Raw genomic sequence first — 23,651 nt, 5'->3', positions numbered from 1 at the left:
CCCTACACGGAGGACCCGGGAAGGCTTTATGGAGGAAGGGAGATTTTAGGTCAGGGATGGAAGGATGGATGGGGCGCTTCAGTGGTAGGAAGTGGAGTTGGGAGGAGAGGTAAGAGCTGGAGATATCCCTGGGGAGGGGGAGTGCGGGCAGGAAGAGGCACCAGAGCAGAGTACTGACTGGGAAGGATCTGTTGGAGCCACCCAGGGGAAGTGCCACACTGAGGACTGCGGGCTTAATTTTGGATGTCACGGAAGGTTCTGAAGCAAGAGAATCAGTTCAGCGGCTGTGCATGCCAGGAGGGACATGACGGTGGCTCACAGACCTCAGAATGGGTGCCAGGGAGGGAGCACAGCCAGGAGTCTCAGGGATCACCAGGTAAGAGGAGATGGGGGTCTAGGTGAGGCCAGGGGTGGTGAGGATGCAGAGGAAGAGATGAGTGCAAGGGATGCTTCAGAGAGAAACTCAGAGGGACGTGGAGGGGGGAAAAGGCGATGCACTCATACGCTAGGAGTGGTTGATCACAAAACCGATAAAGGAAAAAAGGCTAGGAAGAAATATACCAAATTACTAATGACGGTTAAATCTTCAGGGAGAAATATGGGTAATTTTTATTCTCTCTGTGCTCTTTCTTTCTTTTTAGTCCAGGATGTGGAAAGAGAGGGCTTAAAGGACTGGTGAACCCTTTACCCTAGAGAGGAAATGGTGGTGGGGGAGCCTCACAGCATGTTGGGGTGGGAAACAAGAGGGAGTTTGGCTTAGGAGACTGTTTAGTGAATGGAGCTTCAGACACCTACATCGACAGACTACATCTGGGAGGAGACTCAAGGATCTGGTAAACATGGTTGTCCTGGGTGGAGACGTTAAGTGGCTGAAGGATGGCGCTGGAGGAGGACCACTTCTCCCTGTAAATGTTTTGTATCTTTTGGATCAGGCACTGTGCAAACCTATTACCTATTCCAAAAATTCCACCTGAAGAAAAGAAAAATATACGGCAGAGGAAAATGTTGTTCAAGTTGTGAAAGGATTTACTCTGTCATTTCCTCTGGTGGGGCATCTGAAATGATGTTCAGTCCACAAAAATCCCACTCTTAGACATGCTTTCTATAACAGTTATTACACATTCATTCATTCCAGCAACACATGTAGCAAGCTACTGTGTATCCAGAAGATGTCTATACATTATTACATACAATCCTCATTGTGATGTACTCGTAAGGAAGGCGTAATTAACATACAAGACAATAATACAAAGACACACAGAGGCAAAGTTACTTGCCAAAAGTCACACAACTGATGAGTAGGAGAGTTATGACTCAGGGCTACACTGTCCAGCTCCAAATTTGGGCTCTCCAGTATGTAAACTGCTTTCCCTGCAAACAACTCAAGAGAGAACCTTGAGGAAAGAAGACTGTCCTTTAAGCATCAAGGTGTCAAGTGCTGTGTCAAGCACTTAGCTTTGCATACATCACCTCATTCCAAACTCTCAGTCCTGGTGGGAGGGAGGTATCACGATGTCAACTTTACAGACGAAGCAACCAATGTTCAGAAAAGAAGGTGATTTATGAACAAGGAGTGAAGTCAGACTTGGTACCCAAGGGTGTCCGACGGCCAAGCTCAAATTTTTAACCATTATGACACTGTTTCTCAGTTTAATGCTCTGTAAAATGGAAAAGATGAATACTTGGCCTCCTGCTTCCTGGAGACAGTGTGTTGTAATGAATGGGAGAGGACAAGGGACTACAATACCTGATAACTGTCCCCAAATGTGTCTTCAGCCACTATCTGTCCCTGTCCCTTGGTGCTCATCTCCCCAATCCCCAACAACTAAAAGCTGGACCCGGAGAGGGCAGGAGACTCCAGATTCTACCGGATGCAATTCTCCATTTAAAGGCTCTCCTTTGAAATGGAGTTGGCAGACGCCCCGTGGAGATTCTGGAAGCAGTGGAAGAGCAGAGGTCTTAGAGACCAGTAGGCTTTTAAAATTTCCATTAAAATATTTTACTGTTACAGAAAAAGGAAGCAAGGAAGGAAGGAAGGGAGGGAGGGAGGGACTTTTGTTCATCTACACATAATTTTTGGCCAAGGGGAAAAATGAAGGCATGTGATGAAATAGCTGCCTTAAGTACAGGAAGCATCTGTCATACTTCCTGCTGTGTTTGGGCGGCAGAGGAAAAGGCAGGGATCTGCCTGTCAGGAGTCTACTCCATGCCCTTTACTGCTACTGCAGTACTTTTAAACATTCCAGCTAAACCCTCCCTTCCTTCCTTCCTGTCCTCCTCTTTCTCATCTTCCTTCCTTTCCCAAACAAATGGCCTATTATGGTGAACGTGGAAGACAGAATTCAAACAGGAGTCTTCCCCTACTGGGACAGTCTAGCTGTGGCAGGGGGTGAGGGGGAGTGGGGGGATGGCAAAGTCACCAGGCAATTCGAATATAATAAGAAAAGCTAAGCCCTCCATAGCACTGTCCCTCTGCCAGGCATGGTTGTAAACCCTTTACTTGCATTGCCTTGTTTAATCCTTACAGTAACCCTAAGAAGCAGGTTAATACTTTCCTTCCCCTTTTAACGGATGAGGAAATGAAGGCACAAGGAAAGTCAGTAACCTGCCCGGGGTCACACAGCTCATAAGCTATAAACCCACAGTTCAAATCCAGACAGTGGCTGCACTCTATTCCCTTAGTCCCGAGGATGATGTACAATAAAATATGAGCAAAGACTTCATTTAATGCCCACAGCCATCCTTGTAAGGAAGGCATTGTGAACCTTGTTTCGCAGATGGATAAGCTGTGCCTCAGAGAGAGGTGATGAGAGGTGCTGAGTGAGGGAGCTGGGATTGAAATCAGGTCTGCCTGCAAAGCCTGCCTCATGGCTATGATAACCAGGGCAAGTATGTGTGTGTACGTGTGCACGTGTGTGTGTGCGTGAGAGCAGAGGCAGAGCGGTAGCAAAAGCTTGATGAACTTGACCTCTGAGGATTAGCAAGTCCGTCACTTGCCCCCAGCACCAGGGCACATTTTCCACTTTTCACTGCTCCTCCCTGGAACCTCAGCAATTGTACTATAGATAGGAACTCTCATCACACTAAGCTAGATCCTAGTGATGCCTCCAGCATTCCACATGTTCCCATACCCCAAGACCAAGCCCCTGGCTTCTCCAGGTCCCCCCTCCATTCCCACAACTCTGGCCCTCACGTCCCTCCTGTAAGTACCAAGGTACCATGTTCAGAGTTGAAACTGAGGCTCAGAGAGGCTGCCTCCACATCAACCCCAAAATATAATGCAAGCCACAGATGCAATTTTAAATGTTACTAGCCACATTAAAAAGGTAAAAAATAAACAGATAAAATTAATTTTCAGAATTTATTGGATTCAACCAATATATTCAAAATATTCTCATCTAACTTGTAATTAACATAAAATTATTATTACTGAAATATTTAATATATTTTTCACAAGTTTTCAAAATCCGGTGTATATTTTATGCTCACCGCACATCTCAGCACAGACTAGCCACATTTCAATTGCCTATCATATCAGAGAGCACAGTTCTGAAGGCACTTATATGACACATTTCCTGAGTAAAATTAAGGACCAGAATCTGGAGAGATGAATGAGCCATGGGTCCCACTAAGGCGCTGAATTTTTTAAATGTGATTTGGATGAAAAATGGTGTAGTTCAGATTCCATGAAAAGACAATAGCATTGTCTCTGCCCTCAGGCACTTAAAGGCTAGTAGGTTTTTAGATTGGTTTAATCCATGAGTCATGAAAGGTCATGCACTTCTGTACAAGAAATTAGGGTACTGGACTGAGATATGCGTTCTAACCGTGGTCCCACTTATTAGGTGTGTGCACTTGGGCAAGGCCCCCAAACTGTCTGAATTCGTCTTTAAAAAGAGGGCAGTAACTCAGCTCACATGGTCACTATGAGGAAAACGATGCGGTGTATGTAAACGGCACAAAGATCAGAGAAGTGAGAGTGACGGCACACTCTTCGTTCATTCAGTGCTTGCCTGAGTTTAGGAGAAGAAATGGAAATGCCACTGAGTGGGAGTGGCGACTCCCTGCCTTCTGTGACATTGTAGGGAGGTGACAGCCACCCAAGGCGAGCAGCCTCTGAGTGTCCATAGAATCTGCAGGGGCCACAGGCCAATTCCAGACTGACTTGGAGATGATTCAGACAAATGGAAAAGGGCCCCTTCTGCTAGCATTTTAATATGAAACTGGTGATACAGTGAACTAAAGTACAGCCATTAATTATACAGGGCTGCTCAAATATTTCTATTTAGGGGCCAAGAGAAAGTGAGAACGGCAGAGGCTGGCAAGAGGAAAGGAGAGGAAGCAGCAGCTCCTTTGCCCTTGTTCCACAGGCCTCTGTTCCTTCTGGTCCTGAGTGGTCTGGGATGGGGCATGAAGAAGATGGGCAAAGCACATACCATAGTGGGATAAGCACCGCTCTGGACACAGCTTATACACAATATCCCACCCACACTTCACATGGGGTCTGAGAGGTAAGAATCACCCCAGTTTTACTGAGGGGCAAACCAACCTTCAGAACCTCAATACTGCTTATCTAAGATCACACAAATTATAAGTCACAGAGCCCCCCAGTTTGAACCTGGATTCTGTGTGACTCAAACCCCCCCTTAGTCATTAGGGCAATGCAAATCAAAGACACAATGAGATAGATACCACTTCTTAGGCACTAGGTTGGCCACAGTCAAAATAATGAGAAAATAACAGGTGTTGGAAAGGATGTAGAGAAATTGGAGTACTCATACATTGCTGGTGGGAATGCAAAATGGTGCAGAAAGTGTGGAGAAGTTTGACAGTTGGCTCCTCAAGAAGTTAAACACAAAGTTACACATGACCCAGGAATTCTGCCCCTAGGCATATCCAAAAGAATTGGAGAGGGTATTCAAATAAATACTGGTACATGAATATTCATAGCAGCACTACTTACAATAGCCAAAAGCAGAAACCCACATGTCCATCAGCTGATGAACAGATAAACAAAATGGGGTATATTCATACAATGGAATATTATCCAGCCATAAAAATGAATGCTGGACACATGTTACAACATGGATGGACCTTGCAAACAGCACTTTGGATCTGAGGAAAACATTTTGCTAAGTGAAAGAAGCCAGACATAAAATGTCATATGTTATATGGTTCTATTTATAGAAAACATCTGAAATAAGTAAGAACAGTGATTGCCAGGGCTGTGCAGAGGGAAGAGAAGAATAGGGAGTGATTGCTAATGAGTATGGGGTTTCCTCTTGATGTACTGGAAATGTCTTGGAACAGACATGTGATGGTTGCACATCTTGTGAATGTATTAAATGGCAATGAATTACACACTTTTAAATAGATAATCGTTAATTTTATGTTATGTGAATTTTACCTCAATAAATAAAATGTTTTAAAAAAAGAGAGAGAGACCCTCTGTTTGCTTTGCAACATCACAAGACTCATGATAAAACTGTATAATGGGGGCTTCCCTGATGGCGCAGTGGTTGAGAGTCCACCTGCCGATGCGGAGGACACGGGTTCGTGCCCCGGTCCGGGAAGATCCCACGTGCCGCGGAGCGGCTGGGCCCGTGAGTCATGGCCGCTGAGCCTGCGTGTCCGGAGCCTGTGCTCCGCAACGGGAGAGGCCACAGCAGTGAGAGGCCCGCGTACCGCAAAAAAGAAAAAAAAAAAAAAAAAAAAAAAAAAAACTGTATAATGGGGAACTGTGAGAGCAAAGTGGAGACATCACAGAGCCCTGTTGAAAGCGTCCAGGCTCAAGGCGTCCTGACCCAGTGTTTGAGGTCACAGAGGGTGACCAGTCAGTCTGTCCCAGACCCAGTAGTCACCTCAAATAACCACAACACTCATTTTTTCATTCATTCATTCAACGATTATTGACCAAGTGCCCACTCTGTATCAAAACACTGTTTCTGGGCACTGAGGGAGGATAAAGCAGTGAATAAAACAGACGAAACTTCCTGACGTTCTGGAGTTTCCTTTCTGGTGAGGAAGCAGTTAAAATATTCCAGGCATGATGCTGAACCCTCTACATGGGAATTATCTCAATTTTGCTGATAAGTAAACTGAGACATTCAGAAGTTTATAGAGACTCCCCCAAGATGACACAGATATTTTGTGGCAAGGAGAGACCTGACCCCAGGTTTGCTCTGGGGCAAATCAGGGCATCCGAACAACTCGAAAGCCATATTATGGAAAAGGCTGGAGCAATTGTTAGGATGTGTAGTCTATCCTGGGCCTGAGAATTAACTCACTGCAAATGTACTTTCTCTTACCGGGTTGCCCTGTCCACAAACCTGCTCTGCAGCCCCCAGTTGACCCACTCCTCCACACTCCATCTCCCGGGCTCTTGGTGTCATGATGGATGGTGGTGACACGTTAAATTATTCAGACTCCGTGTCTTCCTCGAGCTGGTGACAGCGATACCGTGTTTTTAGATTGCCCAGAACTGTGCCAGATAGAGAAATACGTAGCTTGGGAATGCAAACCCATCTGACCCCCAACTGTCCAGGGAATACAAATGGTACCAGTCAAGGGAAGAGGACAAAAGTGGCTAAACTTCCCACACCCCAACCCACACAGCTCATAACTGCTCTGAGCTCTAGGGGTAAACCACAGAGGTTCACACACATCCACCATTTGGAGATGCTCTGACCACAACTGCTACCTGTCATCAGGTACTACGATAGGCCAGGCACAGGGCCAGGCACTTCACCCAGAGGTGATTACACATATTCCTATTCCTCCAACACGGAAACAGAGTCTGGGAGAGATGGCCCTCCTTGTCCACAGTCACAAAGCCAGGAAGTGGCAGGACCTGGATTCAAACCCAGGTTTATCTGGTCACCAGAGAAGATTCTGCAGCATTCTTGGGATTCATGTTGAATTTTTTTAAATTGATCATTATGGTTAAAAATATCTTTATGGTAAAATATAATTAAACAAGATTGTTTATAATTTCAGGAAAAAAAATATATGACCTAGAGGCCCATTTATAGGGGACTGCTTAAAAAAATGGTGGCATATCTCTAGTACAGACTTTTATGAGATCATTAAATACAGTGACATAAATCTCTATTTACTGACATGCAAACCTCCCCATGATATGCTGCTGAATGGAAAAGTAAACAGAGAAGAATACAAAGAGGGATTTCACTTGTGTAAATTTATAAATATTTGCTGATATTTGGTGTGAATTCCACTGAATATGTGTAATAAAATTAAATATATTTTAATTTAAAAAATAAAGAAGAGAAAAGTAGAAGTCATTCTGAGATATTCATGATCTAGGGTTATGAACCAAGCTTAAAAAAGCATATTGCAAAACTGTAAGTGCAGAACGATCCTATTGTTTTAAAAATACACACACACATAAAGTATGTAAATGTATGTATGTATATATATATATATATATATATATATATATATATATATATATACTTATATACACACACGCACAAAAAGATATTGAAAGAAATTTATGAAGATACTCTAGTGGTTATTTCCTGGGTAGTAAAATTTGGAGTATTTAAAAAATTTTTCTTATTGTTCTTCATCTGCATTTTATAATTTTCCTCCAATGAATATCTAATGCTTGCTTACTGTAAAAAAACATACTTAATAAGTTATGTTTAGTTTTAAAAAATGGATTTGTCTTTATTGCTCCAGCTTAAGCTATTCCTCATTTGACCTTTAGTGTAATATGGCCATCCCAGAGGTGATCATTCCACTATCCAAGAAAGGACAAATCTCAATTTATCCCCAGATTTTGGCCCAAAGAACTGCTTGCCTGTGGCGGGGACGCTCTCCGATCAAGCTTAACGCAGTATCTCATGACAGTAAAGCTTTATCTTCTGGAATATCCCATTGCTTCCTGTGGGAGGCTGGATTTTCCAAAGATAGCCATAACAAAATCTCCCATCCCACATTCTCTTCTGCAATGTGACTTTTCCCACTGCCCTGTCAAAGGTGAAGGCCAATTTCTCTCACCTTGAATCTGGGCTGCCTTAGGCATGCATTTTTTTTTGTTTTTGCTTTTGTTTTTTGTTTGTTTTTTTGCGGTACGCAGGCCTCTCACTACTGTGGCCTCTCCCGTTGTGGAGCACAGGCTCCGGACGCGCAGGCTCAGCGGCCATGGCTCACGGGCCCAGCCGCTCCGCGGCATGTGGGATCCTCCCAGACTGGGGCACGAACCCGTGTCCCCTGCATCGGCAGGCAGACTCTCAACCACTGCGCCACCAGGGAAGCCCCTAGGCATGCATTTTTAATAAAGAGGCGTGACTCTGCATAACTTTTGGGCTGGGTCATAAAAGGCGATGCAGCATCTGCTTGGCTCTCTTGACATGCTGATTCTCTAGACACTTACTCCATTTTTGGAAACCTGCCCCTCACTGTGAGAAGTCTTAGCCACAGGAGAGGCCAAGTGTAAGTGGTCCAGTCAACAGTCACAGCTGAGCCCAGCTTTCAAGATATCTCAGTCCAGTGGGGAGGGGGAAGGGTAAGCTGGGACAAAGTGAGAGACTGTCATGGATATATGTACACTACCAAATGTAAAATAGATGGCTAGTGGGAAGCAGCCGCATAGCACAGGGAGATCAGCTCGGTGCTTTGTGACCACTTAGAGGGGTGGGACAGGGAGGGTGGGAGGGAGATGCAAGAGGCAGGGGATATGGGGATATATGTGTGCATATAGCTGATTCACTTTGTTATACAGCAGCAACTAACACAACACTGTAAAGCAATTATACTCCAGTAAAGATGGTTAAAAAAAAAAAAAAAAAGATATCTCAGTCCAGGTGGCAAAAATGTGAGAGAAGAAGCTTCTAGTAGATTCTAGCCTCCAGACATCTGAGTCACCCACAGGTGTTTGAGCATTTCCAGCTGAGTCTCAGTCATTGTAAAGCTGACACAGTCTACCTTCCCTTTCTTGCTTATGGATTCCTGACTCAAGAATCCATGAGCGTAATAAGACTGTTGTTTTAAGGCACTGAGCTTGGGGTGGGGTACTATGAGGTAGCAGGTAACCACAACACTCCCCTCTGTCTAGTCCTACAAAAGCATCCACACTCCTTCCAACCTGTCCCCATATGGCAGCCCTGAGCAATGGAAAGAGGAACTGCGTGTCCAGAGACCCACATCCTAGGTCTGTCAATAACATACCGTATGACTGAAAGAAAAGATTTAACATCTAGTAAATACCGGGTTGGCCTAAAACGGTCGATGTTATGGAAAAAACCCGAACGAACTTTTTGGCCAAGCCAGTATTACATAACGACGCTTTACCCTCTTCCCAAAGATAGTAATTCATTTGACCCTCACAATAATTGCATGAGCTATTGTTATCCTCATTTGAAGGATAAGGAGACTGAATCAAAGACACTACAAATGACTTACTCCAGGTCACAAAGCTCATAAATGGCAAAGACTAGAATACAGTGGCAGGCCCGGAAGGTATATACAAGAGAATAAGAGAGCAGATTCGGGTCTGTGAGGCTGGCCGAGAATGAAGTTCCCCTCTAGATTCTGTAATAAATAATTTCCCCTCTAGATTCTGTCCAACCTTTTAGAATCATGGGCTCAGGCTGTTCCATGACCCCATACAATGGCCTTTCAGCTGTCTGAAGACTGCTCATGTGCCCATTTATAATCTTTCCATCCAAGCAAAATATCCCTACTAATACCTTCAGCCATTCCTTATATCACACATTTTACCAAAATTATGATTTTTTGGATTACAGAGTCAGTGCCTATTTATTGTAGAAAATTAGAAAAAAAAATAAGAAAGCACAAAGAAGAAAATAATAACCAAGTCAAATACTACCACTACCAATTGACCTTCCTTACTTCTAGGTTTTTACCTTTTATATGTGTATGTTTTTACAACTAGATTTTATGGTCTTTTTACATGAGTACATCTTGTGAGTTTTGTTAAAAATATCTAAGCATATATTGATTTATTCCCTTATGTCAGAAATACATATTGGGATCCAACTATACTCTTCACACTTTTGCTATTACATAAATTACATATATCAAATGTGTGTGCACATGCACACATTCAGATCTATATCTAGATTTATATGTATATCAATATCATCATCTATACATATTTAGATACCTAAAACCACCAAAGAGTTAATAGTGATTTTCTCTGAATACTGAGATTTTCTTCTTCTTGTTCACCTTCCTGCTTTTTTTTTCTTAATGAATTGAGATTGCCTGTGGAATTAAGACAAAGCTAAATAAACTATGTCACACACATTATCCCATATCATTAAGTACTGACTCCAATATCATTTAATGCCTGCAATATATTCCACTCTGTCGATGTATATTTTAAATCAATTCTCTATTGTTTACATTTTATATAGTTTCCAGTTTTCACTGTAATATTGCATCACACCTTCCTAAAGATAAATCTTTCTGCACATCCATATGCATCCATGTGTAGAATTTTCTTGAGGGTAAAAAGATGAATCGCTGGGTCAAAGGGTATTGACATAGTTAAAGCTTTTGATCCATATTGTCAAGATGTCCTCCAGAAAGATTATACCAATTTCATCCTGATCAGTTGTATATATGAGTGATTATTTCACTACTTTCTCTGTAACACTGGGTATTGCATCACTGTTTTACAATCTTTGTGATTTTGATGTGCATCCCATATTTCAAATTCATTTTGTCAGATTCTTTTCAACACAGTCCACTTTGCTCAACTCCTTTTTGAGTTTTGATGTCCAGAACTAGGCATGACAATCCAGGTGTGTTCTGACCCACACCAAGCAGAAACAGACTGTCACCTCCCTTTCTCTGAACACAAGACTTATAATAATGCGGTCCAGGACTGCTTCCACTTTACCGGCAGCTGACTTGTGTCCAACATGCCCTCAGTTCTTTGTTCACATGCACTGCAAATAAATCTGGTCTTTCCCATCATGTGTTTGTAAAATTGATTTTTCTAAAACCAAAGTAAAAAACATTTTATACTAACAAACTGTATCTATTTCAGCCCTTTCTTCTACTACCTCAGGATATTTTTGGTCCTAATCCTGTGATCTCATGTTTTCATTATTCCCTGACTATATGCCCCCTGTGAACTGGATAAATATGAAAAGGAACAGGAGGTAAGAAAAGGAATGAAAGGTTACTGAGTGTCTACAACATGTCAAGTCATAGATTAGATGTTTATGTTACTTAAAATCATATAGTACGTTTAAGAGTATAATGAAGTTGATGCTGGCATCTTTGTTTCAAATGTTAAGAAACTGATGTGTGCAGAGATTATCTGTCTTCGGCAAGGCCATACAGCCAGTACGGAGAAGGAATGCATTGGGAAGTCTAACTGTGGTCCTTGCTATTCCCAGAGTTCCGTGCCAGGCCTTCCCTTACCTAAGGCAAGGACATCAGTGCTGAAGAGAACTAGATGGAGAATAGAACTTGATAGCTCATGGCTATAGAACTCTCTTCAAATTGACATCAGTCCCTTAATGAAAACTCTTTGGAAACATATAATTGAATAAAACTGACTATGCTATCAAGCACTCTACAATTTCCTCCTTTGAAAACCAACAAAAAAATGTTGTTCATTCAATAAATATCTGTTGAGAGCTTATAATATACCAGGTAATGGATATGCAGTAGAGAGTAAACAGAAATATTCCCTGCCATCACAGAATTTGCACTTAATTGGGAAGATGGAATATTCAGATAAACACATGTAAAAAGCAATACACCTATGAGAAGCTGTGTCAAATACCTTGCTGACATTCAGATATCCTGTTTCATGGTATCTCCCTGATCTATCTGTGCAACAAATAGAACTGCAATTCACCTGGCATGATTTATTTGCAGTGAACCCAAGATGGCTTCTAATGCTCCCCACTTCTGATCCCACACACTCAACTATGTAAACTTGGCCAACTGATCTTATCGTTCTTGAGGATCAAAATCATGTTCCAAGAGTGCTTCACCACTTACTTGAAATCAGGATAAGATTTGTGTGTTTCAGATTTTTGGAAGCTTCTCTGCCTACCTTGATTCCTCCAAGAGTGTAAGTAACTTTTTGGTTCTGAAAACATATCTTCGTATTATTTTAGCCCTGGAAACGTAATTTGCTTAGGTCTAGAGACTGGACTTGAGGAAGACACTTCAAAGTAAATGCTTAGAACCTCCTCTGTGTGTTAGAACTCCATTCCTTATGAAACATCTTTATTCTCCCTTTCCTAGTTTTCAGATTTTTTTCTTGATATAAGTGACAGATCTGACAGACTCAGAATGAATTTAGTTTTATACTTTCATCTGGTTATCAGGTTTCAGTTGTTTCATGCAATGGGACAATCATTTTCTTGTTCTTACTGTTCCAAAAGCAATTTTAAAAGCTTGTTTTATTTGTCTTCTTTCAAATTTGCCCACCAGGCACTGAAAAATTTGAAGTCTCAGCCTTTCTGGGAGTATTTTCATAAGTTTAGGCTAAACTGTTCCACATTTTGGCCTTTTTTCCATGTATTAGTTTCCTGCGCAAATACGGCTTCCCCCTCTATGCTTCCCAAATTCCTCCTTCATTGTAATTCTCTGTGATTATTTGTTCAGAATTTCATGTTTCAGAGTCGTCCTCTCTGTAATACCTTTATTTCATTTTAGAGTCTCCGGTCACAGAACCAGAAAAAATCTATCTTCTGGCATTAAAATATTATGTGTATATGTGTTCATAAATTCTTGGTTATAATTTTTCATCTCTTCAAATAGAAAAATGTTATTTCTTGGTTTAATAATATCCAGCGCTGGCAAGGGTTTTATGAAATGATCATTTTCCTAAATTGCTGCAAGCAGTGCAAATTTGCACAGCCCTTTTGGGAAGCAATTTGGCAATATAAAAAAGAGCCTTAAAAAATCTCCATCCCTTTTGACCCACTTCTGGGAATTCACCCTAAGGAAACCATCCTAAATATAGGAAAGGCTTTATGCAGCTTTACACTCACTGCCATGTTATTTATAAATATAGAAAAATGGAAATGTCCAACTTGAGGGGAATAATAATTATGCTGGAATATTAAAAGGGTCTTGATGAGGATGAGATGTTGTAGAAATTATTTGTGTCTTCCCAATATCCATTTTGAGAAAGGAGGGTAAAAAACAAACTCTGTATTATAAAATAAGTATCATTGAATATAGGAGAGATTCTGCTTATGGCATAAAGGAGTAAAATATTAGCAGGCCAACCCTCTTGCAGATAACAACAATAAATTTTGGACAAAAAAAGAAAAAAAAATGCTACCTGAGGGCTCTGGAAAGTAAATAAAAGCAGGTATGTTTTGGGAAGGAGTTGAAACTTGGAGAAAGCAGGCAGCACTGGGTGAATTTCCTACGTTTCAGGGTTGGTTCTGAGGGTAGCTCACAGTTTCTGTATGGCTCAGGGCAACAGAAACAACAGGACAAAGACTGATTTTTTCTGGACTGAGGACCCAGTAGACGAATCCCAGATCAACCGATGTTCACAGGGAGTGAAGGAGAAACCCAAAAAATGGAGAGACCTAGAGAAGGATTTCTGTAATCTGTCTGCAGTCTCTGTCCACATCTCTGGCTGACCTCTAAACTATGAACGTTTAAGGCAGACTCCAACCAGCTCAGCTGGAGGAAAAAAGTAATAATAATAACTGAGATTTAAGCTGCTGCTCACCACAGGCAAGACAGCTGGAGTCTAACCAAGTTCACTGCCTGCAAAACAACATTCTTTGGAGAAACAGAATCCAAGAATCTTCATACAATAAATTCACAACTTCTAGAATTCAATCCAAAATTATTCAACATATGGTGAACCAGGAAAGTTTCATCCATTCCCAAGGGAAAGTACAATCAGCAAAGGTCAACCTAAGATGATGCAGATGGACGAGGACCTTAACACAACTACTATAATTGTGCTCAATGGGGTAAGGAAGAAGATAATTATAATGAATAAAAAATATAAGAATCATGAGCAGGAAAATTATACACAAACATACATACAGCAAATGAAGGTTTAAAAGCAAAAATATTAAACACATATGTGATTTTTTTTAACCACTGTATGGGCTTAACAGAATGGAGACAACAGAGAAAATAATCATTGCCTTGAAAACAGATTAATAGAAATTCTCTAATCTGAAGAAGAGAGAAATGAAAGATTGAAAAAAAAAATAAACAGTGTTTAAGGGATCTACGGGGCAATACCAAAAGTTTTAAATATGGATAAAAAGAGTTGCAGAAGGCAAAGAGAGAAAACAGAATAATAACCTTAAAAATTAAAGTAATAACGGTTGAAATGTACCAAATTTAGCATAAGATATAAACTAGCAAATTTGTAAAGCTCAGGGAACAGAATAAATATGAGGGGGGAAAAAAGCCTATCCTTATAGTCAAACAGCTGAAAATCAAACATACAGAAACAGCTGTGCTCTTGCCATTTCAATATGGCAAGAAAAAGAAATAAAAAACACAGATTATAAAGGAAATGAAACCGTATTTTTTGCAGATGACATGATTGTTTAGAAAAAGAATCATAAGAAATCTACAATACAACTATTAGAATAAGTGACTTTAGCTTGCAAGATGAAAGTTTCATATAAGAAAGTTAATTGTACCTTTATATATAGGCAGCAAACAACTGGAAAATAAAATTTAAAAAACAATTCCACACAACAGTACAAGAAAATCTAAATTACACAATAATAAGTTTAACAACAGTCATGCAAGACCTCTTCAATGAAAACAACATAAAACTGCTAAGAGAAATGAAAGAAAACCTTAATAAATGGAGAAATATACCACATTTGTGGGTTGCAAGACTCAATAGTCTTAAGGTGCCATTTACCCCCAGATGTATCTATAGATTAAATGAAATACTACTTATAATCCCAGCAGCTTTTTTTTTTTTTTTTTGGTAGAGATCAACAAGGTGATTCTAAAATTTATATGGAAGTGCAAATAACCTCGAGTAGCCAAGCAATTTTAAAACAGGACTAAACTGGAAGACTGAACACTGCCTGTTTTCAAGGCTTGCTATAGTGCATTTTTGGCTAAAGGACAGGCATATAGATTAATGCAACAGCATAGAGAGTTCAGAAATATACACAACGGATTTTTCATAAAGCTGTCAAAGGAAAACCTTCTCAACAAATGGTGCTGGAACAACTGGAGAGCCATATGCTAGAGGAAATGAGCACAGACCCTTAGTTCATGCTGTATACATATATTAACTCAAAATGTATCCTAGAACTAAGAGTAAATACTAAAACTATTAGCCTTCTAGTAGAAAACAGGAAAAATGTCTGTGTGACATTGGGGTAGGCAAAGATCTTAGATGGGGAACTAAATGCATGAACCATAAAAGAAAAAATATATATATAAATTGAACTTCATAAAAATGAAAACAATTCTTCTAAAGATATCACTAAGACAAGACAAGTCAGAGAATGGGAGAAATTGTCTATAATACATATATCTGACAAAGGACTTGTATCCAGAATATATAAAGACTCCTTATAATTCTATAAAAAGAAAACAAAAACTCAGTTGAAAAATTGGCAAGAAATTTGAAGAAATACTTGAACAAAAAAACAAATCTCAGAATGGCAACAAGCACATAAAAAGATGCTTAAACTCTTTATTCATCAGGAAAATGCAAATTAAACCACAATGAGATACTATTACATGACCATTAGAATGGTTAATTTTTAAAAAAAGATCAGCCTTACCAATTTTGACAAAGTTTTGAAGCATGCGAAATTCTCATACACTGCTGATGAGAATGTGCATCAGGCACTTACTTTGAAAAAAATATTTCTCGAAAAGTTAAACCCACAACCATATGACCCAGATATTCCATTCCTAGTTATTTACTAAAGAGAAATAAAATCTTATGGCCACACAAAGCCTTGTGCATGAATGTTCGTAGCAGCTTTATTCACAGTAGCACAAAGGTGCAGTCAAGCCCAAAGTCCATCAACAGGTGAATACATAAAATAAAGCATATCCATATAAATGGAATAATAGCCAGTATTTTAAAAGGAACTCCCAATGCATGCAAAACAGATGAATCTCAAGGTAACTAAGTAGAATGAAAGATACCACACACAAAGAATACATACTGTATCATTCCATTTAAAGGAAATTCTAGATGAGGCAAATTCAATCTACAGTGACAAAAAGAGGATCTGTGGTTGCCTGACGTTGCGGATGGAAAGAAGGATGTATTATAGAAGGTGACAAGGAATCTTTTGGAAGTGATGAAAATGTTCACTGTTATATACATCTCCAAAACTCATTAAATTGTGTACTGTAAATGGATGCAGTTTATTGTACGTAAAATATACCTTAATTTAGTTGATTTTTAAATTGCATATAGGAAAATATAAATCAAGCTTGAAAATTAACTACAGCAAAATTTAAATGTTGGTAATATTTAGATAATGGGGTTACAGGAAGTTTTTATTTTCTGGTGGCACTTTTAGGAATTTTAGAAACTTGTTTTAATGAACATAAATCATTTTAAGTTTAAAAAATAAACAAGCTTATGACATGTATTAGATTAAGAGCAGCCTCCTGTTCCTGGTACCATGTATGATTAAGATATGCATTTTTGTCTATGACATATTATTTCCAAATAATACTCTTTTTGTTGGTCAGAATCAAGGGCAAAGAGGTAATCCCAGAGGGATAAGTGTTCTCCTTCTCATCTACATTTCAGGCATGAAACTGGAACACAGACAATTCAATAATTTATCATAAATAACGTTTTTAAGTCTTCCTGTACCTATTTGAAGAACTGAGGCCTTCACTGATACACTGCATTAGCTCTGAACTGTACTGTGTATTCAAAATTCATTATACACACACACACATACACACACACACACACACACACACACACACACACACATCTCCAACCACCATGGAAGATCCAAAAACGCTTGGCTTTGCAGTCAGGATACCTGAGTTTGAGTCTTGGTTCATTAATTCTGTTTTACAGTGGTGGTATTAAACACAGCCCCCAGATTGTTTAACACACCTCTCATTGAGAAATACAATCTCCTACCTTTGAATCTGGGTGGGCTTGTTCCTGCTCTAACAGAGAATGGCAGAGGTGAGGCTGTATGTCTTCCAAGGCTCAGTCAGAAAAGGCCATGAAGGCGCATTCGGAGCCTGTGCTCCGCAACAGGAGAGGCCACGGCAGTGAGAGGCCCGTGTACCCCAAAAGAAAAAAAAAAAGCACTGTTATGCAGAAACACCCACATTATTTCCAACCTCTCTCCACTTCCTACAAGGGTACAAGCGCCAGGGAATTTCACTGTCATTCAAAAAGGGATTCACTGGCAAGTTACACAGACTCATTAACTAAGACCTAGGATTCCTGGGTCCTCACCTTGGTTCTATCAAAGTTGCCATGTGGCTTCTGGTGAGTCATTTAACTTCCCTATTTTCTTATAAGAGAAAAATAATGGTTATCTTCCCCATAGATTTTGCAAAGTTACTATTCAGTTCAGATGAGAAACTCTTAAATGGCCAAGTCAGAATTCTTGATGGGTCTTCCCCAACCTGCTACTCTCCCAGGCTCCCCATCTTAAATAAAAAAATGATCTCTAGTCATGTACTTACTTACTCAGGCCAAAACGTGGCAGCCGTCACTGGGCCCTTTCTTTCTCTCCTAGAGAAAAGACAATCCAACCCCATTTCTTTCTGTCCTCCTTGTCACTCACATTCGCCCTGGCCTTTTTTCAACCAACACATTAACCTTGTCCTTGCCCCAGGGTCATGACATTGCTCTTTCCTCATCTGGAATGTTCTTTTTCTACTTCATGCAGGCCTCTCCTCAAATGTCACCTCCTCTGAGAAGTCTTCCCTGACTACCCTATCTGATATACTATTTTTCTTTTACTCCCACATGCTCTACTTTGTTTTTCTTCATAACATTTATTAATATCTGAAATGATGCCATGTCTTTGTTTGCTGCCTCTCTCTTCCATCAGAATAGAACTGTCAGGAGATTAGGATCTCTGTTTTTCCATCACCATACTCTGCACCTAGTCCAGTGCCGGCATAGAGCAGACACTCGATAAAATATTTGTGGAACGAATGAATAGCTAATGCACGTAAAAACATGTGGAAAAGTTCAAAGCTGCACAGCTGAAGGGAAAATTATACATTATAGCTGTCCCTGCCCACTCCAAACAGAAAAAGACTTACATGTAGGTTTGGAAGTCTCTTGTAAACACATATACGTTTCAACATGTATACGTTTCAGGAACAACTTGCCTGCTTGGTTATGTGAGGAACTGTCTGGGGAAATGAAGGAAATGAAAAACGCATTTTGTTTTGCTCGGCATGGTGTGTTATTTCCCAGATTGCGCGGGATTTCACAGGAAACGCCTTCAGGCTGAGGGGATGAGAGTGCCAAGGCGAGGTGCAGCGGGACAGGAAGGCCCCTACTGAGGACCAGATGGGCTTGTGCTGGGGGCAGGGGATGGGGAGAGAGCACAGAGTGGCCTCCAGTGTCCCTGCCCCTCCCAACACCTCCCTCACCACACTCCCTCATCCACTGGTTCCAGAATTTTTCACTCCACAGTTAATGACAAAGCCTACCCTTCCAAGTGCCAGAAAGAACACAAGACGTGAGCTCAGCCTCTTCCTTGCTGAGTGAGCTTTGAGAAAATTACTTAACCTCTTTGACTCTTTTCTGCATTTTTAAAAATGTTGTGTAATGTGAAAAACAGGGACACTTATTCCTGCCTCACTAGCTCTTGTTTGAGAGAAGGTCCTTGTGAGTGACACAAATGAGGGGATTCCCATTGTGACATGTCCGTTACCCCGAATTTTCCCAGAAGGTGATGGAGCCTGACTTTAGAATCTTTTCCATGGGTAGATGTTGCTGAGTGGAGGTGAAGAGGTAGATAGCACTGGAACACGAAAAGGTAATTTCTTAACATAGCCCAACTATTATTTCACATTAAAGGAAATTATTTGTATTCAAAGATTATGTAACGGTAAAACGCTGAATGATTATAAAATATTTTGGCTCCTATTGGGTATGGGGGAGAGATGAAAAACCCTGAAATAGAAGAAGGTGGTGGCTCATAGGAAAATTTTACCATTTCTGTTTTGAAGGACTGAAGACTCCACCTTCCCACGCACATTCTGAACACTTCCGGCAAAGTGAGTCATCATGTTATGACAGCAAGTATTTGCTAAGCTTCTACTATATTCCTGTTTCTGGATCTAAACCAGTTCTCAGACCTGAACTCACTGGCCAAAGGAGAGCCTGGGTACCCGCGAGGAAGGCTCCGACAGCACAGCAAGTGTACGTAGCAACGGTTCCCCCAGGTCTTCCTCAGGGGATTTACGGCCGTTTATTTAGGTAATCAGATACCCAGGTAAGAGGAATATCCAGACTATTCAAAGAGAGGTGAATACAAGTTGACATTGATACCCAGGGACCCAAGGTATAGTTAGAGTGGGGGAAATATGGACTGCCAGGTAACAAATGGAGTCCTCACCTACGTCTATTTCACCATGAGATGATCATTTCCCGGGTCCCCAAGTGGATAATTTACATGGACATATGGAGTAGTTGGCAGAACCCTCCTCCCATTGTTTCCTTGGTCTCTACTGTAAACTATCATAGTGGGGAAGGCAAGTGCAATCATCTCCATCTCCAGCCCAAAGAGGAAAGCAAAACCAGGATCACATCCTGAGGGTAAGGAGGTGTGGTAAGTGATCCTCTTAAAGACCCTGAGGATGCAGGGATGGTGGTCTCCATCACATCGCCATGTAATCCACCAACCCTGTCCTTTAACAATTCAGACGGGTCCAGGGGGATGGCAGTGAGCTACCACACACTCAAACAAATTGTAGGCTTAACTGCAGCTGCCAGATGTGGTGTCTATGCTACAGCCATTTAACACAGCCTCGGGCATACAGTCTGTAGCCATCTATCTGGAAAATAAGTTTTTTCCCATCCCTCTCAAAGAAGGATCAGAAGCAGTTTCCATTCACATGGGGTGGGCACCACTACACATTTATAGTCCTGCCCTGGGGCTGTATTAACTATCCAACCCTCTGTCATAACAGTCTGAAGGGACACGGACCACCTGGACTTTTTGTAGAATATCACACTGGCCCACTATGTTGATGTATCCTGCTAACTGGACCAGAAGAACAAAAAAGGGAAAGTACATTCAAGAGCCTGGTGAGATATATGTACTCCAGAAAGTACAAGATAAATCCTGTGAAGAAATAGGGGCTTGCCACACCAGTGAAGATTGCAGGTTTCTGTGGTCTGCGGTATGCTATATTATCTGTTCCAAAATAAAGAAGAAATTCCTGCATCTTACACTTCACAACTCCAGGAAGGAAGCAGAATGCTTGGTAGGCCTCTTTGGGTTCTGAAAGCAGCATACGAAACACCTGGGGATATTACCCTGACCCATTTTCCCAGTGGCATGGAAGGATGCCAGCTCTACGTACATCACAGAGCAGGAAAGGGATCTGCAGTGGGTCAGGCTGTGCTACAAACAACCCTGCTATGTGCATTATGTGATCCAGTGGATCCTATAAGTATGAGAGTCATTGGTGGAAATAAATACTCTGTGGAGTCTGTAGCAGGTGCCAATTAGGAGACTCATAATGTAGACCCCCCAAGCTTCTGGAATAAGGCCATACCATATGCAGCACAGAGCTATGCATTTGCAGGGGGCTGGTGGGGCCTATACCTGGTATGCTACAAGGTCCTATCAAGAGCCTAGGAAGCCAGAGCTGCCTATCATGAGCTGGATTCCGTCAGATCCACCACGTCATGTGGGAGAGATGGCATAAGATGAAAGTGGCACATCCAGAATCAGGCCCAAGCAAGTTCAGAGGGAACAGGTAAACTGTTAGGGAACTGCTGATGGAAACCACCCGCCCTGGCCAGGCCCACTTGCCCGAGCTGTCCCACAACAGGAGGTCCCAATAAGGAACATGGTACTGCTGCCAAAAACTAACCTGGAGAATTTGGGAGGGGCCAAAAGAGGGAGGACACAACCAATCTCCCAGAGTCCTTCCTGCTGGAATCCATCCTGCCTGAGAGATGCACACACCAGGGAAGGACCCTGTGTCAGACTATGGGCCAAGCAAGGTGACTGGCCAGAGACAGCCCAGAAACTAACGCCATTACCATAAAACACGAGACTGCAAGCCACGTGGCAGAGCAGTTCTCCTGGGTTCCCTTACCCTGCTGCTCTCTGCCCGGGCACCAATTTCCAATAAAGTCTCTTGCTTTGTCAGCACGTGTATCTTCTCAGACAATTCATTTCCAAGTGTTAGACAAGAGCCCACTCTCGGGCCCTGGAAGGGGTCCCCCTTCATGCAACAAAACTACACATGTGGATGGCCCAGATCCCACGCCGTCCACCACTGGCACCCTTCCTTATGCTTATGTAAATGGCGGGGGTTGGGGGGAGGCATGGGGCTGGAAGGCCAAGCTGGTTTCACGGAGAGATATTAGCTTCGTACATATGGATACAAGCCAAAAATAAGCCACTTCTGCACAAAGGACAGACTTCAAGGGGGTGCACTTGGCCATCCACTTTGTGGGGAAAAAGGTGAGGTTCAAGGTGAGATACAAGTGCATGTATGACTTGATTGGCTGTTCAGGGGCCTTGGCAGAGAAAGACAGGAAGATTTCCCCCCCCCCCCACTTGCTTGCTCAACACCAACTTAAACAAAAGTCTCTGAGAAGTCAGTGAGGCACTCCTGCCTGTGGTCAACAGTGGGTGGTGGTTTACTGAGGAGAAGGCAGACAGAAGACTGTGGAACATGTCTCTTCACTTTCAGAGGTTCAGACACGTGCCACAGCTCACCAATTCACACTAAACCTGGCCCAGCTCCTTGGAGACTGTCGGCAAAGTTTTCAACCCTCAATCTCTTTCAACCTGACTTTGACTGCCCATGTGAAATATATAGGGTAGCACCGAAAAATGGAGACCAGGTGAATAATACAAAGCTCCACAAGGGGCTGGAATCAGTGACCAGCAGGGTCCCTCTGGCCCTCAGATTCCATGACAAAGGAGCCAAGGCTGGGAACAGTTTCCTAGTGCAGTGGCTCCCTCACTTACTCTTGCATCAGAATCACCTGGAAAGCTGTTAAAACACAGATTGCAGGGCTCCACCCTGGAGTGGGGGAGTGGCGGGCCTGAGAATTTGCATCTCTGTTGAGTTGTCAGAGGATGCTGATGCTGCCCATTCAGAAACCACCCTTGAGAGTCACTGTCCCAGAGCAATGGGAACTCAGAGGCCAACCTTGTGAGCTCCATCACCCCCTGCTCTAGCAGCCAGCTTCAATGATGGAGGCCGTGTGTGTTGCAGTTAAGAGCCTGGGCTTTGGGGTTCGACTGATCTGAGCTGAAATTTATACTCTGTCACTGATCAGAGATGTGAGCTGTGGCAAGTGAACTTTATCTTATGAACCTCAATTTTCCCATCTGTAAAATGGGAGCCATGATAACATCAACCTTCAACCTTACAGGGATATTGTGAAGATTTCACTGGATACATTGAAAAAATAGGCATGGTGTTTGGCACACAGTAAGCCCTTGCTAAACGAGGATACAACGTCAACAGGTGATGCTAGTGTTTTGTAAACTGTAAAGTGCTGGCCAAATGTAAGAGATTACATTCTACTGACATCTAGCCTTTATTCTTCAATTCAAATTTTCATCTTCGGGGACTCAGAGAGGTAACAACATTAGGAGGAAAGCAAAGAGACTTTGTAATGGAGTCAGTAGCTCCCCCCTCCCCAACCTTCTCTACCCCATCTGTCCTCAGCCCTGTTCTCCAAGGTCAGCTTGTTTAAAAGCAGACTTGAACTTCCCTGGAAATCAGTTTCATGTTCTTACCCACAGTGCCACATGAGGGTAAGTGGTCATATTCTTGCGTCCACAGTATGCCTCCCTGGGCTTTTGTAGGCTGATGTAGCCACAGCAGTTAGCACAATGCCTAGCACATAACATTTGCACAAACAATATTTGTTGAAAATTAATTAAATTTATATAAATTAAGGAGACAGGATTTGGGATCCAGTTCTGTCTCTGGGTCAGCGTGGCCTTCGGTAAGCTACTCCTCTCACCTAAACCTCACTTTCTCACTTGTCAGAAAGGAGATTTCTCAGGCCTCTTCCAGCTTAAGGTTACAGCTATAGGGTAGTGAACAGAGATCTGTACTGGGAGTCAGTAAAGCAGGGTTGGCGGTTCAGATCTGCCACTAACTCATGGTAGAGAAGTCATTTCCCCTCTTTGTGCCTCAGTTTTCTCACCTGTACTACGGGAAGATCTGTAAGTACCCAGCTCCCATTCTACAGTCCTGAATTGCTAGAATATATTATTGTAGGTCTATTTGGAGTTCAAGGTCAAGGCCTTTAAGGAGTATTCGATGTAATGAAAAAACAGTGTGTTTCCTCTTATCCTGAAGTGGCCACATTTCAGTGGTGGCCTCTCGGAGCTTACTGGATGAAATCTCCCATAATAATGCAAAGAAATAATGATCACTAATATTGCATGTAATCATTAAAGTAAGTAGCATCAGATTACTCTCGAATCAGATGTTATCTTTTATTT

General features: G+C 41.8%; 1 protein-coding gene across 2 annotated transcripts in view; it reads right to left on the bottom strand.

Annotated features, from left to right (window-relative positions):
* Nucleotides 1-23,651, bottom strand: part of ASTN2 (astrotactin 2) — a 944,548-nt gene that overhangs the window by 607,620 nt on the left and 313,277 nt on the right. The window lies entirely within an intron of this gene.

Source organism: Lipotes vexillifer, unplaced genomic scaffold, assembly GCF_000442215.2.
Source record: "Lipotes vexillifer unplaced genomic scaffold, Lipotes_vexillifer_v1.1 scaffold230, whole genome shotgun sequence".
Lineage (NCBI taxonomy): Eukaryota > Metazoa > Chordata > Mammalia > Artiodactyla > Lipotidae > Lipotes > Lipotes vexillifer.
Note: the sequence above shows the minus strand (reverse complement) of the source record. Positions and strands in the feature narration are given on the sequence as shown.